Genomic DNA, 11,096 nt, shown 5'->3' with positions numbered 1-11,096 from the left:
GCAGGAGTCACTCCATTCCTTTGTGAGCTTTGCTGCTACACTCGGTCTAATTTGGGGGTTTCATTGTTCTCCCTCCTCTTTTGAAGCTTCTTTGTGCTTTCTGAAAAGATGCTAATTCCCCTTTTGTTGTTTTCTGGTGACCATTTAATCCTTTCCCATTCGAATTGTTCTTCTCAGTTGCTCTCCTCCAACTTTGCTGTTGTTTGAGAGGCCTGTCAACCCCCCAACTTGCCTTTTGTTCCTCCAACAATGATTTGGGGCTCCTCCCTGCCGTGCTGCATTCCAAATATGTGTGTGGCTGAGGGGACTTTGGCCTTCCTTGCTTTTTGGTGCCTCTCTTGCCTACATTTGGGCTAGCAGAAGCTCAGAGAAAACCCAACCAGGCCTGTCCTTAGTCACAAGAAACTCAATGTCAGTCACTACCACAGTGAATTTATCACCTCTGCCTAATGTAGCAGTCGTTGGTTGATGAGAACATCACCTTAGCTCAGACAATCCTGGTAGGAGATGGATTTCTTTTCCAGTCTCTCCCTCTCTGGAGAGCTCAGCAGCTCTGCAAACATTGGAGCTGTGTGCTTATTCTTGCTGTAAAGTGGAAGCAATCCAAAAATCATGACTCATCCCTTCAAAAATAGCTTAGGTTAGGATGAAGTACCTGAAGGTCTCCCTAGAGGTGCATAGGTAGCAGAGGAGAAGTCCAGATATTTATCAGGGGCTAAATATTTGCAGCTCACCTCAAAAGACCTTGGCCACTAATCATCAGCTTCAAAGAGGATGAAAGGATCAGAGCTGTGGTGACTTGGGAGAAATTTGGGGTTGTAAGGTCCAGATTTTCAAGCTCTTTGGGGACCAAGGGTTAGATACAGTTGTGTAAGAGCTATATTAGCCTAAGCCTTAAATGGAGAAACTTAACTCCATGGTTCAGGTTATTGGACCTGGAAGAGTGTAATAACAAGAGTTACTGGAGGAAAATGGGACATGGGATCTTCCTTTCTTGGCAAATTTGGTTGTATTTCAATTTTTTCCACTCCGGATGGGTGAGTGTAAGTGCCAAACTGCATGAGGGTCACTAAGGCTCCATGCTGGTCCTGCACTTGGGACACAAACTGGTTTGGATTGAAGGACTTGTGCCTGCCAGAGCTCACCTCAAAGTATTAGCTGGGATCAAGGAGAGGGCAAAGAACCTCAGCAAATGGCTTTTGTGTACCATGAGACTGGTGCTCCTGATCAGTACGAAATGTCCCCAACACCCGAAGGACATGGAACTGTAGGAGCAAGTCCAGAGGAGGCCACAAAGCTGATCAGAGGGTTGGAGCAGCTTCCCTAGGAGAGAGTTGGGGCTGTTCAGCCTGGAGAAGGTTGTGTGGAGACCTCAGAGCAACCTGCAGGAGCTGAAGGGGCTCCAGGGAAGCTGCAGAGGGATCTGTGTTAGGAGCTGCAGGGACAGGACAAGGAGCAATGGGGAGAAACGGAAAGAGGGAAATTGAGATGAGGGATGAGGGAAAAACTCTTCCCTGTGCGGGTGGTGAGACACTGGCCCAGGTTGCCCAGGGAGGCTGTGGCTGCCCCAACCCTGGCAGTGTTCACAGCCAGGTCAGCAAGTACTCTGACCACACCAAGCTGTGTGAGGCAGTCACAGCTGGAGGGAATGGATGGGACATCCAGAGGGACCTGGATTGAGTTCCTGGTGAGGAGCAACATCTTCCCTTCAGGAAACTTCTCTACCTTGATGGTGCCTCTTGAGTTAGTGCCAAACTGTGTGTTGATGAAAACCAAGCAGCAGTTTTTCATGGATTCTACTTTGGCTGGAGGTTATTTGCCCAAACCACGCTGGGAATCATCCCCCTGCTGTGCTTCAGTAGTCGGCCTGTGCCAGATACGATCTTTCCCCCAGTAAATTCATTTGCCTTGCAGTGCTGCAGAGACAGAACAACTCCCTTTTGCCAATTAGGACCACGAGGGAGGCTCTGGGGAGATGATTGCTCCCTCCTGGGAGGAGATGAAAGGCTCCAGTGGTGGAGAGATGTTTCATTCTAGATGTGAAGATTAAACCCAAGGGAGTGTTTGTGCTGCAACTCTGCCTTGTGTTTTGTCTCAATAAGTGACTTTGAAATCCTTGGCTCCTGGTCATGTCTTTTAGGTAATGCTACTCTACTTGAGCTCCCTCTGATTTCTTGGTGGTAGATTAAGACCTAATTCAATCAATGGAACAAAACACACGATTCTATCAAAGCAAATTAATTACTAGGCCTGGTTTGGAGCTTAGGATCACTACAAACAATGAATTTGCTCCATCTTCCCTGAGTGCTTCACTCCTGCCCTGTCTCTTTGCATTAGAGTCTTTAGCATTTGCTGTAAGCAAACAGAAAGGCAAAAATTGCCTTGTGCAAATAAGGAGAGGGAGAAATGTGCTGCTCATATATTAGCACCTCTGTGGCTTCTGCTGCAAACTACTTGGCATAAACTCTACATAAGCCCCTATTAGGCTACTGAAGACGGATAAAAGAGCCTTCTTGGAAGGGAAAACCAGGTCATTCATCTTCTATTGCATCTGTAAACAGACTTTCTTCTTAAACAGCAAAGGAACCATTAGTGCCTGTCTAAAGGTGCATCCTGGGGCATATTTGCCCCAACCCTGGCAGTGTTCAAAGCCTGAGCAACTTGGGCTGGTGGGAGGTGTCCCTGCTCAGGGACTGGATGATCTCTGAGCTCCATTCCAGCCCATAAAATTGTATGGTCACTAAATATTCACTTTGGTGCTGAGTTCATGTGGAGACAAAAATTGAGGGGAAATCTGAGCCAAAGGTAAGTTTGGTCTTTGGCTCCATGGGCAGCTTCAGCTTAACTTTTCAAGGCTGCTCAAGGGAAAGTCAGTGCTGCTTCTTTGTGGGACAGGACAGGGAGAAGCTTCCATGTCAGTGGATTGAGGCTCCCTCAGCAAGTTCAGTGAGGACACCAAGTGTGTGGAGTAGTCCCAGATGGAGGGAAGGGATGGGACATCCAGAGGGACCTTGACAATCTGGAGATGAGCCAATGCAAACCTCATGGAGTTCAACAAAATGAAGTGCAAGGTCCTACATGTGGGTCAGGGCAATCCCAGGCAAGGCTATGGATGTCAGTGGATTGAGGCTCCCTCAGCAAGTTCAGTGAGGACACCAAGTGTGTGGAGTAGTCCCAGATGGAGGGAAGGGATGGGACATCCAGAGGGACCTTGACAATCTGGAGATGAGCCAATGCAAACCTCATGGAGTTCAACAAAATGAAGTGCAAGGTCCTACATGTGGGTCAGGGCAATCCCAGGCAAGGCTATGGCTAAGGTCCAACCCAAACCAAAGAAGAAGGAATCACTTGAGGAGTGATCACTTGCAGGTCTGGCATCATGGATTTGCATTCTGACTCACCTCATAGCTAGGGGCAAGAGTTACCTTGGACAGGTTGAACTCTCCATCCCTGGGAGTGTTCCAGGCCAGGCTGGATGGGGCTTGGAGCAGCCTGGGCTGGTGGGAGGTGTCCTTGCCCAGGGCAGGGGGTAGAACTCCTGGTCTGGAATGCTCTCAGGGAGCACAGAAGTTTCCTTATTCCTTTAGATAAGTCTGTCTTGAGGAAATGTTTCACTGACAGGATCCATCTCTGATTGTCCTTTCCTCAGCTCACAGAGAACACTTAGCATCTCAGCTGAGTGTGTGGTCACCCCACGAGTCCCAACCTGCACCAGGAGCCAACCCAGCACCTTCCCGTGAGAACAGGCAGTTTCCAGGCTCAGCAGGTACTGCTTGTGCCTGTATTTTGTCTGTCTGTGTGACGACACCATCCTGCAGTGAGGGTTCTCACAGAACACCTTCTATGGTCACATTAGGTACAAACCAAATCAAACCTTCTATTTCTTTCTCTTCTGTCCAGTCTAGACATTCCTATCACACCACTGGCTGCAGAAGGGATCTCTTCAGAATGTCTTTTCAGTGCAATTTTCACCTTGAAATGGCTTTTTAAATGAATGATATTAGCCAAAATGGACATTTCCTTGGCAAAAAAAAAGCATTTTCATGTCTTCTATCAGGACAACTGAGTACTAAAAATCTGAACTTCATAATAAACAAAGTGTTGTAAAATTACTTTTCTGGCTGTTTTGGGGGGTTATATTTTTATACTGGAATATCACTTCTGGACAGCTTTCAGTTTGAACACTGAAAAATTCAGTGGGATGCTATAAATGAGTTAAAATACTTCTGTTTAGCAAGGAAAGTGTTGACATAAAAATGCCCTGAACTGCCAAGTGTGTCCTGAAATCATCGCTTAGCTCTACTGGAGCACATGAGTTCATACCTGTACTAATTTTAGGCCTGGCTGTGTAATCCAGAGAGCAAACCTGCTGCCCAGCAGGGTTCTGGCTACAAAAATCAACCTCTTGCTCTCAATTTCCTTTCAGAGAGACCTCTAGGTGCCCCTGAACCATATGGTAGCCCAGGGAGACAACTTGAGGGTTGGATGCTCTAACACATCCTTTGTTGCTTTCTCTCTCAGAGCAAAACAGGTTAGAGAAAGGCTGTAATTAAGACATTTTCTGGGCTCCTTGGGAGATGTGGTGAGAGACTGGGAGCTGAGCTGAGGTGTTTAACACAATAGGTTGGATACAATTGTTCTGTGCTGGGTGTGAGAGAGAGAAGGGAAATTGTGTGAGCAGCTAAATGAGGATTCCAAAAATATTCCTTCCCCAGGACTGTGTGTCTCCTGGATGTCTTTCACTATCCTTCCTCCTCAACTGTCTTTTCTTCTTGAAGTCTCAATCATTGGTGGTATTTCTGTGCCTCACAAGGCTTTCTTCTCTCACAACATCATCATTCCTCCCTTAGTCTGTCTTCTCTTGGAGCCTCATCCTTCTCCCAGCAAGGTCAGAATCTCTCCTTCCTCATTCCATAATGATTCCATAATTCCACTCTCCTTCAAGCTTTGCTAGTTCTTCAGAAGCAAAGCTGTCCAAGGACCTAAGGGATCATCTGTCTTCACAGGATGAGTCAGGCTAGAAGTGACCACAGTGGGTCATCTGGTCCCACCTCCTGCTCAGGCAGGGCCAGCCCAGAGCACATGGATTGGGTCCAGGTGTTTCTGGAATATCTCCAGTTAGGAGAGCCCACAACCTCTCTGGAAAATCTGTTCAGTGCTTGGTCACTGCACAAGGAAAGAGGCCATGAAGTTGCTAAGACTGGAGCATCTCCCCTATGAGGACAGGCTGAGGGAGTTGGAGCTGTTCAGCCTGGAGAAGAGAAGGTTGTGTGGAGACCTCAGAGCAACTTTTCAATATCTGAAGGGCTTACAAGGAGCCGGAGGGGGACTCTGTGTTAGGAACTGCAGGGACAGGACAAGGGGTAATGGGTTCAAACTGAGGGAGGGGAAGTCTAGGTTGGATGTGAGAAAAAGGTTTTTTTACTCTAAGGGTGGTGAGACACTGGCCCAGGTTGCCCAGGGAGGCTGTGGCTGCCCCAACCCTGGCAGTGTTCACAGTTGGTTGAGCTGAGCCTTGAGCAACCTGCTCTGGTGGGAGGTGTCCCTGCCCAGGGCAGGGGTTGGGGCTGGGTCGTCTCTGAGCTCCAACCCCTTCACATTCTATGAATCTATAAGTCATAGTTCATTCCTTTCTGTGAATACAGCCAGAAATGTTCTCTCTGTGGCTTTTTCTCCCTTCCTGCTTGGAAAACCACCATTTTTACCCTTCTAATTAATTTCTTATTGCCTTTTTAGCCCATGTCACTTTGACATTCAGCTTGATTCCTGTGTGCTCTCTCCGTCCCACTTCGCTCAGCCTTGGTTACCTGCTCTTGCTTTCACTGTTTGCACAAGGTCTGTTTGGTATTCTGCTCGCTGAGCAGGTCAGCACTGCAGGTTCAGAGCTTGCAGCAAGACCTTCCCTGTGAACCTTGTGCTTTGCCACTGCACATTTAATAGAGTTTCCTTTTACTATGTCACAGTCAGCCCCAATTACCTGCCTAGGAAACACCCCCAGCACTTGCTCAGCTGCTGAAGTCTGTTCTCCTGAGATCTCTTCTTTCTTCTCTGCTGCTCTCACATTGCCTTTTTCTTACAGAACTCAACTTTGGCACTCCAGTCAAATGATCTCTCAGTTTGGCACTTGCCAATCACTTGGAACTGGACAATCTTTCCCCACCTCATGTTCAGGCACTTGTCCCACTCACCTATTTGTCCAAGAGAAACCATCAGATATTCTTTTTGGCTCCTTCTATTTGCTCAAGAAGAAACTCCTTTGTCCCTCTCTCCTTTTCCAAGTGGCCTTGAAGAGCTTTCTAAGTAATATTGGTGCCATTTTGTCATCTCTGTTTTTAACCTGGTGTTCCACAAAGTCATGTCTTCCTTTATTTGAGGCTTATAGATCTATCTAGAGGACAGAGGAATCTTCATGGTCATTCCTGCCTTTCCTTCCTCTAGTCATTTCAGTGTTCATTCCAGGTTGGCTAAAGCCTTGAGCAACCTGCTCTGGTGGAATTGTTCCACCAAAATTCCCTGCAATAAGGACTATCTCATCCCAGCCCTCTGCTAATTCTCATTGAGTTAGAGTCCCTGGAGGTGTTGAAGAGGGTCTAGGTCTGACACTGGAGGATCTGGTTTAGGGTTTAGGGGTTTGAAAAGTGACAGGTTAATGGTTGGATTTGATGATCTTAGAATTCTCCTCCAACCCTGAGGATTCTGTGATTCTATGGTTCTGTGCTCAGGGTTATAGATTTTGGCCCCTCACAACTCTCTCTTTGAGAGATGTAAGAGAGGCCTTTGCAGGTGTGTGAAATCTGAGAACTGTGGATGGCTCCATGTGAGAAAAAGGGAGAAATGTGGACAAATGGGCAAATATTGCAACACAGAAATATCCTCCATCTGCCTGGAGACAGAGCTTGGTGACTGCAGATGTGAAAGAGGCTATGGATGACCTTTATTCCATGTGGGAATCAAGATGAATCAAAACTATGGAGGAAGAAGGTCAGTGCTCACAGTCATGAGCTTGGAGTGAAGGGGAGAGTTCAGACTTAGCTCGGTGTCCTACTTAGGAACTTCCAAGTGTAGCCTAATTTGACACATCTTGTTCCTCCTAAGCAGTGCCTGATGTGCTCTGAATGGAAATGTCAAGCCAGAACACCTATATGCAGAGGAATTACACAACTGTCCCTGCTGGATGCAGCCCCAGAGCTGCACTGGCAAGTTTTGGGGCAGGAAGGTGATTCTTCTCAGTGTCTGTGTTGTGAGAGTGTCTAAAGATCTCAGTATGCCAGGCCTGATGCAAACACCTTGGACAGGAACAGCCCTGGTTGGACAAGCACATATCCCAAAGAGCCACAGCTGACAGTGTTGCTCGGGGCATGGAGGTGTGGGAGATGTGATGAATTTTCGGGGTCTGTGGTTTGATTGCCATGGTAGGGGCAGTGGTGTTCTCTGTGGTTCAGGAGTTGGAGTGTTCCTGCTCTACTTGTTTCAAAGGATGTTCAGGGGTTGGAATGGAGCTTAGAGATGATCCAGCCGCAACCCCTGCCCTGGGCAGGAACACCTCCCACCAGAGCAGGTTGCTCAAGGCTTCAGCCAACCTGGCTGTGAACACTGCCAGGGTTGGGGCAGCCACAGCCTCCCTGGGCCAATGTCTCACCACCCTCATAGGGAAAACTCCTTCCTAAAATCTAATCTACATTTCCCTCTTTCAATTTCTCCCCATTGCTCCTTGTCCTGTCCCTGCAGCTCCTAACACAGATCCCTCTGCAGCTTCCCTGGAGCCCCTTCAGCTCCTGCAGGTTGCTCTGAGGTCTCTACACAGCCTTCTCTTCTCCAGGCTGAACAGCCCCAACTCTCTCCTAGGGAAGCTGCTCCAACCCTCTGATCAGCTTTGTGGCCTCCTCTGGCCTTGCCCCAACAGTTCCATGTCCTTCTGATGTTGGGGACACCAGATCTGTGTGCAGCACTCCAGGTGTGGCCTCACCAGAGCAGAGCAGAGGAGGAGAATCACCTCCCTCGACCTGCTGCCCACACTGCTGTGTCTGCAGCCTAGGACACAGTTGGTTTCTGGGCTGCAGGTTCCCACTGATCTAGAGCAGTACACCCAGGAGAAGACGCTGAAACAGATTTCTTCTTCTCCTATTCTGTCTCAGTGCTATAACACCTCTGGGGGAAGAACCTTGTCCTGACATCCAACCTAACCCTCCCCCTACACAGCTCCAGCTGTTCCCTTGGGTCCTGTCACTGGTCACAGAGGGAAGAGATCAGCTCAGTGTAACCTGTTTTACACTTGTGAACTCCCAGAGGAGATAGGAACAGAAGTGATGTAAATATTGTCCATGCACTTCCATGGCCATGGAGACTTTCTCCCACAGTGTCCTGTGGTCACCCTATGTGCTCAGAGAGGCATCCTAAGCTCTGGGAATGTCTCTACAATCCACAGCAGTTTTCCTGCATGTAAAAGGCTTTATTTGTATCCATAGTTTGCTGACACCCACAAGGCTTTTTGCTTTGTAGCAGAATATCTCATGAGCAACTCTGCTTTGGGCTACAAAACATCAAAGTCAATCTCTTTTCTCCTTCTCTCCCTGAAACCATGAGCTATGAAGGAGACTCCCTAGAAACAGAGGTGCCTTCAGGGCAGTTTTCACTCATGAGAACATGCTAGAACAAAACAAATAGTATTGGATTGTAAAACACATTTCTTTTTCCTTGCCTAAGTTAAAAATGGAACAAAATATTGGTCAACTCCAAATGTTCATCTAAGGGTTGTTTCAAAGCCCTTAGCCCTCCAGTTTAGGTCACTTTGAATCTGCTCTGGAGTTAAGGCTTCAAATTAATTCCTTTAATTGCATGGGATTGGGAGTTGGGGTATTCTTGGACCTGTTGGAGAGAGTCCAGTGGAGACACCAAGGTGCTCAGAGGGATGGAGCAGCTCTGCTGGGAGGAAAGGCTGAGAGAGTTGGGGTTGTTCAGCCTGGAGAAGAGGAGCTTTGGGGTGACCTCATTGTGGCCTTCAGTGCCTGAAGGAGCTGCAGGAGAGATGCAGAGAGACTATTGACAAGGCATGGAGGGACAGGACACAGGGAATGGCTTCCCACTGTCAGAGGGCAGGGACAGGTGGATATTGGTCAGGAATTGCTCCTTGGGAGGTGCTGAGGCACTGGCACAGGTTGCCCAGAGCAGCTGTGGCTGCTTCATCCCTGGGAGTGTTCCAGGCCAGGCTGGATGGGGCTTGGAGCAGCCTGGGCTGGTGGGAGGTGTCCCTGCCCAGGGCAGGGGGTTGATGAGATGATCTTTAAGGTCCTTCCAACCCAAATCTATGGATGTTACTCCTCACTTCAGGCTATGACATGGTCCATCAGTGTTTTCCAAAGGGCTAAATTGATTCGGAGCCCTGTCTGGGGTTTGCCTTGCCAGATGTTTGCCACAGCTGCATGTTGGGCACCTTCTGCAAGCATTGCCACCACCTTTTTGGCCTTCTGTTGGCAGTGCAATGGCAGAGGCTCACTGCTCTTCTTCTGAGAGCCTCCTGAAGGATCAGGTGGTCACAATTTTGCTGTGGCCTTCAGGAAAAGCAGATTGGACTCAAATTGCACCTTTGAGTCTAAAGTGCTGTTTTGCATGGCAAATATTCAGAGCAAATGTGGTTCCATGTGGCTCCTCCTGCTGGGTCATGGGACAGAGCTCTTGGTGTTGCATGTGGATATCTCCCAGATGTTGTGTGCTGGCCAAATTTAGCACTGGAGATGGGATGTGGCATCAGAGCACGTAGACAGGGTTTTCCTGGAGGGAATGGAGAGCCTTGTGCTATCCTTGAAGGAGGAGGTTGCTATGCAATTGACTCCCTTGATTCAATCCACTCCCTGTGAGAACTGTCTTCTAGTGTGACCTCCAGAGTGGTCAGGACAGCCAGGCAGGAGCACACAGCATCTAAATTTGGCAGAGGCATTGAAAATACATCCCATTTGGTTTGACAGATGTCCACTGCGATGGGAAAGAACTTGCCCCTGCCCATTAGGCTGGAGACTGCAGCAAGGCTCCGTGGAAATCCTGAGCTAAGTCCAGCTGGGGCCATCACTAGTGATGTTCCCCAGGGCTCAGTGCTGGGGCAAGGCCTGTTTGACATCTTTAGGGATGATCTGGATGTGGGGAGTGAGTGACCCTCAGGACATTCGTGGATGACACTGAGCTGGGTGTGAGTGTGGATCTGCCTGAGGGTAGGAAAGCTCTGCAGAGAGACCTGCACAGACTCAGCCATGGGCTGAGCACAACTGCAGGAAGGTCAGTGAGGCTCAGTGCTGCTCCTGCCCTTGGGACACAACAGCCCATGCAGCTCCAGACTGAGGGAGGAGTGGGGACAGAGGTGTTGGTCACAAAGGGACTGATTCTCCTCTCTGATCTTCCTGCAGCTCCCATCTCTCTGGGATCCTTCCCTGCCTTGTGTGGAACTTCTGCTCTCCCTGAAATCCACAGTGACTTCAGCAGCTTAGGACTGCACCACAAACTCCAGCACTTGTGGGATCCTTCAAGATGAAAGTCACTGCCCGTGGGTAAGTCATCATTCCTTGTTGTTATCCTCTCCCTGATCCACTTTGGAAGACAGATGTGCATTCTTCCCCCCCTCCCTTGCACCACCCTGAGAACTAATGCAACATGCAAATCCCTCCTTAGATAAAGCAAAGCCCACAAAGTCACCACAACACATGAGGAGCTCTTGGGTTTCTAATCTCTGACAATGAGCCAGGTCAAAGAGCCACAGCTCCTCTGATAAATTGTTATTCCTAGGGATTTTATCCTGCCATGGAAAAGTACTGAGCTGGCTCTCTGATCTCCTCTGACACTGTCAGAGCACAAAGCCAACAGCCCAGTGGAAAATTGGAGAAAACCAGCTGCAGGGAGAGTGTCAGGGGCATTATTTTTAGCTGCTTCATTGCTTTCTGACTCCACTCACCTCCCTGTGGATAAACAAGGCTGTGGAGATCAGTGACTTGCTGGAAGCTGCTGCATTATGCATGGGGAAGCTGCTCCTCAGGAAGGAGATGCTGAGGAAAACAGGAGGAAAACTGAACTGGAAGTTTGTGGAGTTAACAGCAGGAAACCCCAGCTGGAGT

Source organism: Acanthisitta chloris, unplaced genomic scaffold (genome assembly GCF_000695815.1).
Source record: "Acanthisitta chloris isolate BGI_N310 unplaced genomic scaffold, ASM69581v1 scaffold7185, whole genome shotgun sequence".
NCBI lineage: Eukaryota > Metazoa > Chordata > Aves > Passeriformes > Acanthisittidae > Acanthisitta > Acanthisitta chloris.
The sequence above is the reverse complement of the archived record's forward strand: the minus strand, read 5'-3'. Positions refer to the sequence as shown.